At 36.9% G+C, this 16,788-nt stretch overlaps 1 protein-coding gene across 9 annotated transcripts in view; it reads left to right on the forward strand.

Annotated features, from left to right (window-relative positions):
- ZNF438 (zinc finger protein 438) overlaps positions 1 to 16,788 on the forward strand; it is a 168,788-nt gene that overhangs the window by 76,699 nt on the left and 75,301 nt on the right. For 8 of the 9 annotated variants that reach the window (XM_045554355.1, XM_045554320.1, XM_045554345.1 and 5 more), the window contains one exon: positions 5,476 to 5,564. The exons of the other annotated variant lie outside the window; for it this stretch is intronic. The gene's annotated coding sequence lies outside the window, so the exon portion shown is untranslated. The remainder of the gene's footprint in view (positions 1 to 5,475; positions 5,565 to 16,788) is intronic. 9 annotated transcript variants of the gene reach the window in all.

Here is a 16,788-nt window from a genome sequence, read left to right on the forward strand (position 1 = left end):
ATTTGGAAAGAAAAGGTATACTGTTCAAACACTAAAAGAATCTGATATAGTTATATTAATATCAGTCAAACTAGCCTTGAAGGGAAGATGTATTATCAGAGATAAAGGGAACATTTTATAATGACAAAGGGTCAGTTCAACAGGAAGACAAAACAACCCTAAGTTTGTATTTCTAATAAAATATCTTTAAAATATGTAAAGCTAAAATAGAACAAAAAAGGAGAAATAGACACATCTACCATCATAGCTGGAGAATTTAACAATCCTTTTTCAACTACTGACAGAATAAGCAGATTTTTAAAAATCAGTAAGGTTATAGAATATTTAAACAATACTGTTAACCAGCTTGACCTATTGCTATTTATAGAATTATTCTCAACAACCGCAGAATGCATACTCTTTTCAAATGCACATGGACTTTTTCGCAACATAGAACATGTGCTGAGCCAAAAAGTAAGTCTTAATAAATTCAAGGGATTGAGATCATACACTGTATGTTGCATAGTGGGATTAAATTAGAAAAAAATAACAGAAAGATAACTGGAAAATCTTCAGTTTGCTTGAAAATAAGCAACACACTTCTAAATAATCCATGGATTGATGAAGTATTCACAGCATAAATTAGAAACTATTTTGAACTGAATCAGTATCAAGACTTAGGAGACAAGGTTAACATAGTACTTAGAAATGTATAGCTTTAAATGCACAAGTTTAAAAGATAAGGTTGAAAATCAGTGCTCTAATCTTCCATCTCGAAAAGCTATAAAAAGAAGAGCAAATTAAATCTAAACAAATTGGAAGGAAGAAAGAAATAATAAAAAAAAAGTAAGCATAAAATAGAGAAAAGAGTTCAAATTAACAATATAAGAATAAAAAGGAAACATTGCTGGAGATTTGGGAAATAGCTAAAAGATAAGAAAATATTATGAACAACTTTATGTCAATGCATTTAATAGTTTATAATAAACAGATTCATTGGAAAATACAACACAAGGAAAATGACACAAAAAGAAGTAAAAAATGTGTTAAAGGCATTGACTCCTTAATTAGAAATCTCTCTACCTCTAGTAGTATTCGCAAACTGCATTAGGTCTCGCTATTAGGTCCTTGAATGTTTCTAGAAATTTAAAACTACTGACAAGTCCTCCAGGGAAGCTACTCCCCATACAGTTCTCCTTTAGACTGCTTTCCATTTGTTTACTTTACGTCCTTGTTGTTGGGAGTTTGAAGGGACCAATTATATCACATTTTCTGGACCAATTAATTATATCACATTTTCTTTTTTCCAACTTCTGAACTCTTCGAGAAATAGACTTAACTCAAAGATTAGAATAAAAATGTCAATTTCATTTATGGGGAAACTAGGCGAAAGAGTGTGCTTAGATCTGCATCTAGTCTTCCTACCCCATTCAAACTTACTATGTGGATGATTGGATAATGTGGCTTTGGGCAACAAGTTCTCAGAGAGTCAGATTGGTGGCACATATGGCCACTTTTTGCCCTAGCTCACCAAACAGATAAGTCAGAGAGCGAGGGGATGGTGTTTTGTCATCTACAGTTTGGGTGAAACCCTACTCTTACTATGCTCTTTTTCCGAGCTCTTAACTATGCTCATGCCTTCCTAGTTCAGAGGGAACCTACAGTTAGGTTTCCCATAAGTCTTCTTCCTTCTCCTCCCTGGAAATTTAAACCTGGCATTCATATACAGTACCAACTTTTTCCACAAGTGTCTCAAGCAAAAGGCATGGAATTTTTTTAATTCTAGAGTTTAAAGGAGAGTTATTCTACTTCTTTGCTCTCTCTGGCATCAATTCAGAGAAAAATGTGTCACCTTTACTCATCAGTTCCTTCTCTGGTAAATCTTGTACTACCACTTCTCTTTTCTAATTTCTTTTATTGATTGACTTCCAGGACACTGCTCCAACTTCCTCCCTCAGTGATGTCAGCGTCAGGCTTGAAACTATCAGTCTCCACCCTACACCATGTGATTATGATCTGTCTCTCCAAATTCATGTTTTTGATTTTCTTATACTCAGAGCTCATAGTTTTTTACTTTTCTCAGTTCTGTCAACCAGAATTTTTCCAAGATCTTTAAAACCCTTTCTCTTTTATTTTTTTCCTCTTCTCTGGCAATTTTTTTTCTCTCAAACTCTTAAATTTAGATATTTCTTCATTCATATACTCTCTCTCCATCTCTCTCTCTCCTTCCTTCTTTCCTCCTCCTTCTGTTCCCTCTCTCCCTCTCTATATCAGTAGATGGCCTTGCCATTGGATCTGAACTCCCTCCACTTTACTCCCTTACACACAAAAATTTTATCTATTTAATGTATCGATCACCCATCCTTTCTTCTGTTTCTAATCGTAAAGAACTGTTTTTCCTCTCTGACGTGGCTAACTCCAGCAGAATTCTTGTTCACATCGTCTCTTGAACTTGCTCCATTATGTATCACACTCCTTTCCATTTCTTCTTTATACTAGCATTAAAAATGAAAAAAAAATCAATAAAAACAGTAAAAACCTTTTTAAAGATTCAGCTTCATTTTCAAACTATGCCAGGCTTCTTAGAAGAGTAGTTTACTAGTTAATTCTACTTTTTCTCTTTATTTTTTTAAATCCCCAATTATTTGAAGTTTTTGTTCTCACTACTATTGCCTTTCTGAAATTTCTTTCTCAGGTCACTGGTGACTGGTAAGTTCTTCTCAGTCCTCCTTCTGCCCTGAAAATGCAGGACAGGGCATTCCCTTATTTTGCTTTTCTTCCATGATTTCATTGTTAACATCAATCCTTTGTGGAGGGCCCCTCATCAAATAAATAAACCTCTAGGAGGTGAGTCAACTGTCCTATCTACTTAGGGCAGCAAGAGAGACCACACAGGTGATTCTGAAGTGGTACCTCCTTAGAGAAAGAGAGCAGAGGGTTTTTTTTTTTTTTTTTTTATAGATTGGACTCTGAAATTTGAGGACAGCATATCAGAAATGAAGTGAGTCACTGTACTGGTTGATTACTTAAGGTTATGCTTGATGCAAACAATGCATGGTTCTGATTGAAAAGAAAGACCTCCTGTGCTTGTAAGTGTATAACTGAATGTTGGTGATTATTCCAGTTCTTAGTCTTGCTTAATTAGGTAGTTATTCTGGTTCTCACTTTAAAGCACGTCTTCAGTGAATTTTTAACTTTTTACTTCCATTGCAGTTGCCCTGCTTTCTTCTCATTGCAGTGACAAAACAGGTCTCACTGCCTTTTGAATCTTCTCACAGTAATTCATCTTATACTCCAAAACCAGAGCCATCTTTTTAAAATAAAAAATTGATGTGTTTTCTACTGAAAACTCTTGATGGCTCCTTTTATGTGTAAAATAAAACCCCATGTACTGAATCTAGTAGTGTTCAGTCTCTTACAATAGGACCTCAACCTCAAGTTCTAGTCCTTATCTGCTTGTCAGTCTCCCTCCCCCTCTCCCACTCTGTATTCAGTCCATAGCACAAAGCCTTTCCACATTTTCCCAGGAGCTCAGTAAATATTTTTTAATAAATTAAGAATGTACTTGGCTTTTTCACCCATCATTCCCTCTGTCTTCCATCCTTACAGACACATACGATCTGTATTTTTGGTGACTCTTCATTCTTGTTATGCACTCCTTGTTGCCATCTTATCCTAGGAAAATGCTGGCAATCCTAGAATTGACCATAGTGCAATTCACAGGATACAGCCAGTTCCCAGCCTAAACAATGAGCTGTATTCCAAAAGCTCATGTCTAATTCTGTTGTTTGGAATGCATTTTCCACAAAAACCATGTTATAAATAGTGGTTAGGTTCTCAGCCAGCTCTCCCTAACTCATAAGTACCAGTGCTACTTTAACTACAGGCAGCCACCATGTACAAGACTGTTCTCTAGAGAAATTGTAGCTCTGGATATGGCAATACATCTCCCATGCTCTAGAAATGGGACAGGAAATTTCTGGGCAGGTTGAGTGGTAGGAGAGCCTGAGCTGGAGCTCTGGCAGTGTTGTAGTGTCACAGCAGTAGCTTTTGAGTATTCAGTATTTGCAGGAGAGTCATTTACCTGTAGGTTACTGATACTCTCATGTCATCTAAATTGAGGGCAAAGCAACACTTTCTCTTCTGAACCTCCCCACAGTGGATTAGGTTGGTAAATGGGGTGTTAGCTGTCATTTTACTCAGGTAGGTCTTTTGTAAGTCAGCTATTGACAGATCAGAAACTTTTAGTACTTCCTCCTTTCTCCTGTTTTACAAACTTGTGGGAATTGAATATATAAACATGAAAAATACTTTTATCTGTAGGAAAACCATTTATAGCTATTACCCCTACTTTTGACATCACATCCGTTTTTGTGGACAAGTGATTTTCATTTCTACATGGGCACAATAATGCTTCTAGTAAGAAACATGTCAGTAGGTGCATAAACAACCCTGGAGTTGACAGTTCAGGTTGTCAGGCTGTAAGAAAAAAACACTGCATAAATTTCAGAGAATTTAATATATTCAGTCATCATAAGTATTGAGCACAAGTGTCTATTTTATGCTTAATACTGTTGTCAATGCTAGGGGCTGGGAACAAAAGATCTTATGTAAAGTTTGCCTTCCCTCAGGAGCCTGAAATACAGGGAGTGAAATATGAAACATTCCCACTGAAAATTATGTTATCAGTTGCCATAAAATACTTCCATGAAGGTAATAAATGCTCCTAGAATTATTAGAATTGCAATATCATTATGCTTCACTATTATTGTAAAGATAGTGGTGGGATTTCACTTAGTTTTAGAAGAATGGTTAAGTTGTAAAGAAAGAGCTAGAGAGGAAATGATATTCCAGGTTGGATCAACAGCATGAATAGAGCACTGGTGACACAAACAAACAAGCAAAAAAGCATTAGAGACTGGAGCAGATGGGTTAGTTCATGTTGAGTGAAAAAATGGCTGGGAAAATTAGACCAGTGGTTCAACCCTTTCAGTACATAAGAGTCATCCACAGAGATTTTTTTTTAAGCTACAAGTCCTTGGATCTGACTCCAGAACTAATAAATAGAATTTCTAGGGCATGGGACTTAAGCCTGTTTATCTTTGTAAGCTCCCCTAGTGGTTCTGATACTCAGCCAGGGTTGAAAACCCCTGAATAAGGAGGATGAGCCAAATTTAGGAGAGCCGTGAATGCCCTGCTAAGGAGTTGGGCCTCTGTCCCTCAAGCAGTAGGGATCCCTCAGAAGTTTCTGAGATGGTGACATGATCAAATTGGCATTTGCCAAGATAAATGATTCGTGAACTACATGTGAATGGAAGAGAAATAAGAAAACAGCTTGAATTAGGGCAGTGGTAGTGGGGAAAAAGGAAAGAGTCACATTTTTAAGTGTAGTTAGATGTGTGGGAGTTGGTGATGTCAGCCTTGACCTCAGCATGATTTGTTTTATAAACTGATTATACAATTTCACCCTCATTAATTTGATCTCTTTTCTCTTAGAACCTGGCAACTTAAACAGTAATTTCAGCCAGTTTGCATTTAATGGAAGGAGACCATTGTCTACTCATGTATCCGTCTAACTCCTAATAGTAAGTGAAGTTATATGTATGAGGAATGTGACCTTTCACATAATCATTATAAAGCATTTAATAACCTCCCACATATTCAATAATACAACCCATCTTGTAGGATTGTGCCAAGAGCCAAAGTCGTACGTATAAGGTAGTTATTGGCACACAGTTCTCTAGCATTAAGTTGAAATTTGGAGAAATGTTCTAAATCATGCTATGCATTTTAATATTTTTTAGCATTAAATTTGATAATTGCTTAATTTTCTGGTGGCAGAACTATGCATGCCCCCTGACTACAGTGCCTGTATCCTTACTCTGGGCTTATGCTTCTCTCCCTGCCCACATCGGTAGTCAGTGCAGCCCCTCATCCCCCACCCCCTGCTGGTGTGGATCCATGATCACCCACCCCAGCCCCATAACAAGGGATAACTAAGCCAGCAGAGTGTAGTTTTAAAAGGAGTCAGAATTTCTGTTCTTTTGTGGCACTGACAAGCCAGAGGATCCAGGTGACTCTTTTGGTCCTGATCTAAGTAGAACTTGATAACTGCTAAGGTATCCACACTCAGGAGTCCCAAACCATGTCATAGGTTCAAACTATTTTATATGTTTTAAATCTTGTATGTTTGGAGACACTGAGCCATATTTATTAGACAGCAGAGAATAAGTACAAAGCATGAAGTTTTGATGTGATCTATCTTCTTTTTAAAAAGACTCAACATCATGAATTTTTTAAAAATGATTACTTTCTTGGCTATTCTATAATAGTACACACATGAAAACAGCTTCTACCATGGTCTTCTTTGCCTGTGACAATGAATTTATTGTTGTTTTATCAATATCTCCATATCCCTTGATTTATTTTTCCAAAAGCTATTTAGGATTCCACTAATCAACCAAATATTTCTAACCTGAAAAAGGATGGTTTGCTTAGATTTGAGGGGTCCTGTGGTAAAGAGGGAGAAGAAGAGAACTAACATTTATCAGGTGCCCAATCTGTGCCGTGTTCTTTACATGTATTTTGTCGTTTTGACTTCATTTTACAAATAAGAAAATTTGACTAAAAACTTATTTGAGGTCAAAAGTCAAGGTCAAAAGTCAGCAGCAGAAGAATTTTGTTTTGATTTCAGGTCTGTCTATCCGACTGTCTAGAAAGCCTGATCTTAATAAGTCTGCATGACTTTTATTTTGGGGGTAAGATCAATGAACTCAGAACCCGGAGGCTTGAATACAGGCGAACTCTGTCACTAACAACCTTGAACACGTTATTTAACACTTCTGTGCTTCAGTTTCCTCATTTATCATATGGGGATAAAACCTCACCATTTGGGATTGTTGTGAGAATAATAAGCTAGTGAGTTTCAGAATGATTTACAGGTACAATAACCAATGGAAGTTTGGGTGATTTTTAATTCAGGCAAAACAACAACAACAACAAAAAACATTAAATGAGATGACTTGGACAGATTTTATGGTGTTTCACTTCTTAGCATTGCTCTACAAACTTACCAGAAATAATGTTGGAAGTCGCAAATGCTGTGGTGTGCCAAGCTGCATCACTGTGCATTTTATATCTATTTAATTGAAAAAATCAATATCATTAAAATTTCCCAAAGCAATCTCCAGATTCAGTGCAATCCCTATCAAAATACCAACATAATTCTTCAAAGAATTAGAAAAAACAATCCTAAAATTCATTTGGAACCAAAAAAAAAAAGGCCAAAATAGCCAAAGTAATCCTGAGTAAAAAGAACAAAGCTGGAGCCATCACATTACCTGACTTCAGACTATATCACAAGGCTATAGTAACCAGAACAGCATGGTATTGGTATAAAAGGAGACACATAGACTAATGGAACAGAATAGAGAACCCAGCAATAAAGCCACATATTTACTGCCATTTAATCTTTGACAAAACTAACAAGAATGTATACTGGGGAAAGGACATGCTCTTCAATAAATGGTGCTGGGAAAGTTGGATAGCCACATGCAGAAGAATGAAACTGGATCCCTGTCCCTCACCATATACAAAAAGTAACTCAAAATGGATTAAAGACTTAAGCGTTAGACCCAAAACTATAAAAATACAAAAAGAAAACTTAGAGAAACTCTCCTGGACATTGGTCTAGGCAAAGAATTTCTGACTAAGACCTCAAAAGCACAGGTGACAAAAACAGAACTAGACAAATGGTGCATATTCAACTAAAAAGCTCTACACATCCAGAGAAATAATCAACAAAGTAAAATGAAAACCTATTTAATGGGAAAAAAATATTTGCAAACTATTCATCCAACAAGGGACTTAATATCCAGAATATACAAGGAACTCTAACAACTCAACAGGAAAAATACAAATAATCCATTAAAAAGTGGGACAGGGACATGAATAGACATTTCTCAAAAGAAGACATACAAACAGCCAATAGGAGTATGAAAAAATGCTCATCATCACTAATCATCAGGGAAATGCAAATTGAAACCATAATGAGATATCATATTACCTGAGTCAGAATGGCTATTATTAAAAAGACAAACAAATAACAGGTAAGGATGTGAAGAAAAGGGAACTATTATACACCATTGGTGGGAGTGTAAGCTTATACAGCCACTATGGAAAACAGTATGGAGATTTCTCAAAAAACTAAAAAGAGAACTATCATTTGATGTAGCAGTCCCACTGCTGGGCATGTACTCAAAGGAAAAGAAATCAATACATCAAAAAATACTTGCACCTGCATGTTTATTGCAGTACTATTCACAATAGCAGAAATATGAAATCAACCTAAGTGTCTATCAGCAGATGAATGAATAAAGAAAATGTGGTATATATACACAATGGAATACTATTTGGCTATAAATAAGATCCATGTCTTTTGCAGCAACATGGATCGAACTGGAGGACATTATCTTAAGTGAAATAAGCCAGGCACAAAAAAACAAATATTGCATGTTCTCACATATATGTGGGAGCTAAACAATATGATCACATGGAGGTAGAATAGAAAGAGAGTGAGCAGAGACTGGGGCGGGGGAGGATGAAGAGCAGTTGGTTAAAGGGTCCAAATATACAGTTAAATGGAAGGAATAAATTCATTGTTTGATAACAGAGTAGGGTGACTGTAGTTAAACAATGTATTGTACATGGGAGATGGACGCCTATGTACCCTGACTTGATCTCTACGCATTATATGCAGGTAACAGAATTTCATTTATACACAATAAACTTGTACAAATAATAAATAACAAAAATATTTCCAGACGAGATCGAGCACGTTGCAAATCGTATCCAAGTGCTTATTAAAAAAAATAATTCATCATGACCAAGTAGGCTTCATCTCAGAGATGCAGGGGTGGTTCAGCATATGAAAATCTATAAATGTAATTCACCACATAAATAGAAGCAAAAATAAAGACCATATGATCCTCTCAATAGATGCAGAAAAAGCATTTGACAAAATTCAACACCCTTTTATGATAAGAACGCTTAACAAAATAGGCATAAACAGGACCTACCTAAAAATGATACAACCCATATATGACAAACCCACAGCCAACATCATATTGAATGGGGAAAAACTGAAAGCATTCCCACTCAGAACTGGAACCAGACAAGGCTGCCCACTGTCCCCATTACTTTTCAACATAGTATTGGAAGTCCTTGCGAGAGCTATCAGGCAAGAGAGCAGAATCAAAGGTGTCCAAATAGGGACAGAAGAGATCAAACTCTCACTCTTCGCTGATGATATGATGTTATATCTGGAAAACCCCAAGGACTCAACCAAGAGACTCCTGGAATTAATTAATGAATTCAGTAAAGTCTCAGGTTACAAAATCAACACACACAAATCAGAGGCATTCATATATGCCAAGAATATTCAATCGGAGAACCAAATTAAGGACTCAATACCCTTCAAAATAGCAACAAAGAAAATAAAATTTCTAGGAATATATTTAACTAAAGAGGTAAAGGACCTCTATAGAGAGAACTATGAAACACTGAGGAAGGAAATTGCAGAACACGTGAATGGGTGGAAAACCATACCATGCTCGTGGATTGGAAGAATAAACATTGTTAAAATGTCTATACTACCCAAAGTAATCTATGGATTCAATGCAATTCCTATTAAATTACCAACATCATTTTTCACAGATTTAGAAAAAATAATTATACTCTTTGTATGGAATCAGAGAAGACCCTGTATAGCAAAAGCAATTTTAAGCAATAAAAACAAAATGGGAGGTATTAATTTGCCAGACTTCAAACTATACTACAAGGCTGTGGTTCTTAAAACTGCCTGGTATTGGCACAAGGGCAGGGACACAGACCAGTGGAACAGAACAGAAAATCCAAATATAAAACCATCCTCATATAGCCATCTAATCTTTGACAAAATAGACAAAAACATACTCTGGGGACAAGAATCCCTATTCAATAAATGGTGCTGGGAAAACTGGATAGCCACATGTAGAAGACTGAAACAGGACCCACAGATTTCACCTCTCACAAAAATCAAATCACGGTGGATAACAGATTTAAACCTTAAATGGGAAGCGATTAGAATTCTAGAAGAAAATGTAGGAAAGACTCTTACAGACATTGCTCTAGGCAAAGAATTTATGAAGAAAACCCCTAAGGCAATCACAGCAACAACAAAAATAAACGAATGGGACCTGATCAAATTAAAAAGCTTCTGCACAGCCAAAGAAACAGTCACGAAAATAAACAGACAGCCTACAGAATGGGAAAAAATTTTCGAATACTACACATCAGATAAAAGACTGATAACAAGAATCTATTTAGAACTCAGGAAAATCAGCAAGAAAAAATCAAACAACCCTATCAAAAAGTGGGCAAATGACATGAATAGAAATTTTTCAAAAGAAGATATAAGAATGGCTAACAAACGTATGAAAAAATGCTCAACATCCCTAATCATCAGGGAAATGCAAATCAAAACCACAATGAGATATCACTTAACTCCGGTGAGAATGGCCTTTATCAAAAAATCCCAAAACAACACATGTTGGCGTGGATGCGGAGAGACAGGAACACTCATACACTGCTGGTGGGACTGCAAACTAGTGCAACCCCTGTGGAAAGCATTATGGAGATACCTTAAACAGATTCAAGTAGACCTACCATTCGATCCAGCAATCCCATTATTGGGCATCTACCCAGAAGAACAAAAGTCATTCTATAACAAAGACACCTGTACCCGAATGTTTATAGCAGCACAATTCACAATTGCAAAGATGTGGAAACAACCCAAGTGCCCATCAATCCACGAATGGATTAGTAAACTGTGGTATGTGTATACCATGGAGTATTACTCAGCTATAAGAAATAACGGTGATACGACATCTCTTTGGTTCTCCTGGAGAGAGTTGGAACCCATTATATTAAGTGAAGTATCCAAAGAATGGAAAAACAAGCATCACATGTACTCACCAGAAAATTGGTTTCCATGACCATCACCTAAATGCACATTGGGGAAGGATACCAATTGGATATCAGACTGAGACGGGGGGTGGGGGGAGGGGATGGGTGTATGTCTATATGATGAGTGCGTTGTGCACCGTCTGGGGAATGGTCATGCTTGAAGGTGCTGACTCGGGGAGGTGGGGGGTCGGGGGAGGGGATAGAGGTATGACTGCATGGTGAGTGCCAGGCGCACTGTCTGGAGAATGGACACGCTTGAGGCTCTGACTCGGGGATGGGCGGGACGTGAACAATGTATATAACCTGAGCTTTTGTACCCACATGCAGAGCTGAAATTAAAAAAAAAAAATATTTCCAGGTTTCTGGGCAACTTTTATAGGTTACAGGATGGTGAGTACTGAAAGACAATTACGAGCTGCTATAATCTACTGATGAATCTTTCAAATAGACGTATAAGAGTTAAGAAGTTTGGGGAACTCATTAAATTTTCAGGACCGTGCTATGAATGAAGTGGCAGTGAGCCTGAGAAGTACTAAGGTCACATCCTACGCTTCACAAAACCTTTATCAGTCACAGCTCTGAGACTCTTCTACATTGGACACCAGCTGACAGAATAGAGGAGCAGCTTTAGACTTCAGATAATGGATTCCTAAGCATATGTGACTCTCTGCATCTGCCACACTCAATACATTCCAAAGAGAGATCCCTAGTGCTAAGGTGCTGACTTCAGCATGGCTCCCAGTGCCAGCATTGTGCCTGCTTCCAAGATCTGGTAGATGGATGGCTCCAGTTAGGGCCAGGTCAAGTGAAGTGCAGGGAAAGTCAAAGTAGAAAGCAAAGAAAATATACAAAGCAGAGAGATTGCAAAAAGCTGGACCTGTGGCCAGATTTGATCCATAAATGTGTTTCGTTTGGCCTGCACAATGTTTTTTGTTTTGTTTTGAAAACATAAGTTATTAACTAGTGTTATTTTAACTAGTAATTAATTTGTTATTAACTAATTTAATGCACAAATCCAGATTTCTGGATTTTCTTGGAAACTGGAAGATGGAAGACATGGCAACTTTGGTCCTGCCTTTCCATATGGCAGTAATCAGCTAGAGCTAAATAGAAGTTGCCTTTTATTAGATGGGAAGCTCTGCTTTTTGGTTTCCACAGTCCCACCCTTTGCTATTGTTTTACTTTAAATAGAATTAAAATGAAAGTTAAATGTTACTTATACCACCATCTGCATTAAAATTGGAAATAGCAGGTTGATAGGACTTCATATTTCAGTATAAGTGAGAGATGATGTTAGTTTCTTACAGCTACCATAACAAAGTACCACAAACTGGGTAGCTTTAAACAACAGAAATCTATTCTCTTACAGTTCTGGAGCTAGGAATCTTGAAATCAAGATGTTGGTGGAGCCATGCTCCTTCAAAAGCTCATAGGAGAGTCCTTCTTGCCTCTTCTAGCTTCTGGTAGCCCCAGGCATTCCTTGCCTTGCAGCAGCATAACTCCAATCTCTGACTCCATCTTCTTATGGCTGTCTTCCCTCTGTGTCTGCCCACATCCAAATTTTCTTCTTATAAGGACACCAATCATATTGGATTAGGGTGTACCCTAATCCAGTATGAGCTCATCTTAACCTGGTTACATCTACGAAGACCCTATTTCCAAATAAGGTCACATTGAGGGGGTTAGGACTTGAACATATCATTTTGGGTGGACACAAATTCAAATTCTAATAGGTGGCATATTTCTTTGTGGCGTGCAGAGTAATGGTTAAGAGCAGGTATCTTTGAGGCAGAGTGTTGGCATTTAAATTTACAACTTAATTTGCTGTGTGATCTTGGACAAGCAAGTGTCCTTATCTATAAAATGGGGATAATGGCACCTACCTTATAGGATTTCAGTGAAGACAAAATGAGTTAATATATGTAAAGCACTTAGAACAGTGCCTGGCACATACTACGTACTCAGTAAACCAAACTATTATTATTATTAGCTCTTATTTTTACATAATTTAAATGTATACAAGGATTATCAGTGCCAAAAAACTATTATCTAAAATAGCATTATAGGGCTGGGTGTGGTGGCTCATGCCTGTAATCCTAGTACTCTGGGAGGCCAAGATGGGAGAATCATGTGATGCCAGAAGTTTGAGACCAGCCTGGGCAACATACAAAAAATAAAAAAATAAATAAATCAGCTGAGCATAGTGGCGCCACCTGTAGTCCTAGCTATTGGAGAGCCTGAGGTGGGAGGATCGCTATCGCTTGAGCCCAGTAGTTGAAGGCTGCAGTGAGCTATGATTGCACCACTGCACTCCAGCCTGGGCAACAGAGTGAGACTCTGTCTCAAAAACATAAATTAATTAAAAAAATAGCATTATGAAACAAACCATGGGCAAACTAGGGATAACAGGTAGACATTATGCATGAAAAAATAACTTGAACCAAAAAAAGCGAGACTGGAATTTTAATAAGGTTTTCTTTTTGATGCACATACCTATAATACATCAAAAATGTTTAGCCTGCTCTTTTAGATTACCTGTTTGATCCCTATGTGCACTTGAAGCTAACTGAAGACCCAGGAAAGAACTTCAATCCCAGAAGTTTAAACATTGACTGTTGGGTTGGTGAGCACAGTGTCCTACAGATAATAATGACGAAGTCACTCCAGGAGCGTGTCTAAGGAACCAGACTTCTAAGCATTCCTACCTTTCTTCTTAGAAGCATGTTATTACCTTCTGCCTCCTTCTTATAAATCTTTAGGTTAAAGTTATCCTGGTCTCCAGTCTCTGGATCAGAGATTGAGGTTGAATAATTCTTTGAATTTAAATCATACTCTTTCTCCCAAGGGAATAAATATTTTGAGATATATTATTTTTCCACATAGACTTTATGTACAATAATTATATAAGTTGAACTTTAGTAAAAACTGAGAGCTCTGATAGAGAAGGTTTAAAGAAATGGAAAGGATTTTTGAAGTACCTGGAAGAAAATAGTTCTGTAGGTTAGTGGCTATTGGGTTTGAGGTATTACAGAATATATATACCTCATTCTCAAAGATACTGCTACCTCGAAAACATGTGAATATTCAAATAAAGCCAAAGTCTGTTACCTAAATGGTGAAAGGGACATATATGTGTATGTTATTTATGATTTGTGGTTTTATTCAATAAAAGAAGTTAGGCTATTTAGTTTTTGGCAAAGAAGTAGTGTTTTATTGTTTGAGTATTAATGGAACATTTAGATTCAATTATTTATTTTTCAGAACTCTTTCAGTTGCAAGGGAAAGAAAGCCAGCTCAAAACAGCTTATGAAAATAAAGGGAATTTAATTGTTTATGTAACTGGTTTCCAGAGGTGCATCTGACTTTAGGCATGGTGTAGCCAGGAATTCAAATGATCTCATCTGGACTGTCTTTCAGCTCTGCTCCTTTCTTTCTTTGTCATTCTTCAGACTGGCATATGGCCAGTAAAATGACCACTTGCAGCTCAGAATGGTCATCCTTCCAGTTTAGCAATCTCAACAGAATGAGAATCTGTCAGGCCACGTGTCCAGCTATCTACCTGGCAGAAGATGTGGATGGACACTATTTGACCCTGGGCGTGGATCCTTGAACAGTGACTATGGCCTGGGAGTAGGGTATACTAGTGGGTCAGCCTGGGTTGTGTTTTCCCAGTGCTGCAGTAGAGGGTCACAGTCCAGTGACTGCAGGCCCCACAGGGGTCTTCTGGAGTGGAAGAGGCTTTCTCCAAAGGAGTCGGAAGAAGGGGAATGGGAGTGCATGCTTAGCAGACCAAAACTGTCATGACTCCAAAATTATTAAAAGTGATACAGGAAATAATTCAGACTGTATTGTCTGGTTTTAAGATGGCAAGTAAAGAACTTTTTGCTTTCTTCTATTTAAAAAAAGTTAATATAAAACAGAGGAAATAGAAATAAAAATTCTAACTGTTTTTGGTGAGAAGTAGGTGACATCAGTTACCCTTGTCCATAAAATTTCAAGACAGAAGGTATATGATGCCATGACTTAGTGTAGTAGAGAAGGTAGGAACTTAAGCAGCTGCAGAGGAGAGTGACAGTGATAACAGGAGCTGAAGGAGGAGGTGAGGCACGGTGCTGAAAACAGGTGATCAACTGAAAGTTTGTAAAAGGACCAGTTGGATTTCCAGGTCCTCACCTCACCCCAGCCAGCCAACTGTCTTTCCCAAACCTCAGGGGAAGGTTTCTACTCCGAAAAGTTGAAACTGCAGAGAATCTAGGCAGGGACACAGGGACAGTGGAGGGTAAGGTTAAGTGAAAGTCTGCTCTGCTCATAGAGCATCCAGAAAAATAAATGTCATATACAAAATGTTTTAAATAAGAACAAATAAGACTTCAACATTAATAATCAAATGGGACGGTCAAAATGCAATAACAGAATTTGCAAAATGTTTCTTTTTTTTTTTCTTTTTCCCAATATATAGGGATTTGAAGTGACAAAATTTGGGCCCTGTTCTCTTAATATGTTTGGCTCTTATTTTTATACTTGTATGAAGCTAGATACTTATGATACTTTGATACATATCAATATAGAATGTTAGTTTTTGTCCTATAGTGAAGACAACTATGTGAAGAGTCCTGAATGTTATTTTCTTCTAAAAATTAGAGAAGGTGTCAAAAGATGAAATATAGCAGACATATTTTTCAAATTTTAATTACTTGAAAAAATACTATTTTTAGAATTAATGAATATTATTCTTGACTAACTAATAAAATATTTTATTGTGGTATTTTTTAGATTAAAAGTCTCCAAATTGCATTTTTGTTTTTAAAACATTCTAAAATTTAGTCTGTAAATGTTATAAAAGTATTGACATCTTAAAGTGGGTAGAGTTCCCTCCCTTCTTTTTGGACTAGTTTCTAAAGCTTGATGAAATAAAAGGCAAGTGTCTTTTCCTATTTAAAAAAGTTATATTTTATTCCTTATTGTACTGTATTGAGACCCAAATAATACTGAAAAATCAAAATTGAAAGAGTGTCAGAATTTTATTTGCCAGTATAACTTTTTAGAGTTGTGTTCAGTTGCTTTTGCTTTAAAACCAAATCAACTTAGTCTATTACAGACTTTTTTTTTTTTTTTTGTAGAGGATTTTTGTACTTTTTTTTTTTTTTGGCTCAGTGAGGTCAAGAATTTTAAATTAGAATTATAGAGCTGGACAGCATTCTCTTATTCATTTTATAAATGAAGAAACTGAAGTCCTGAGTAGTCACGATTCATATGGGATCACACAATTAATAGCAAAGGTTGGATGACGAATCAGCCTCCTGGCTATCAGTTCAGTGATCTTTGTAAAAGACTCTTCAGGTTTATTTTTACCACCATCACTGTACGTGCAGTGTCTAAAATTTATTGCATTAGGCCCAGTTAGTAAATTACAAGTTTATGTTTAATCTCCTAAAGCTGAGGGAACATCTATGATTAGGAATACTGATAGTGACAAAAAGTGTGAATGGCAGGAAACATTTGAAGACTCTTTGGCTAGCGTGGGAGATGTCCCTTAATTAGGTTCTGATCCTGCTCTCTAAGAAGACTCCTCTGTTTATTATTCTTGAGGACTTGATTCTGCCTCTGGAAGGTTCTTCCTTGCCTGTGTTTCTCCAGTCAAATTTATGTGAATATTGGGGAATATACCCTTTGTGGAAGCTTTATAGCCTTTGGTTCTATTTTCTGTTCATGTAATTTGGGGAGCTTGAGCATTGTTTTAAGGATCAAACAGTCAAAAGCTTATAGGCAACACTTATGGAATTTTGGGCAATGCTATTCACCCAA

The sequence above is a fragment of the Lemur catta genome, chromosome 1 (genome assembly GCF_020740605.2).
Source record: "Lemur catta isolate mLemCat1 chromosome 1, mLemCat1.pri, whole genome shotgun sequence".
Classification (NCBI taxonomy): Eukaryota; Metazoa; Chordata; class Mammalia; order Primates; family Lemuridae; genus Lemur; species Lemur catta.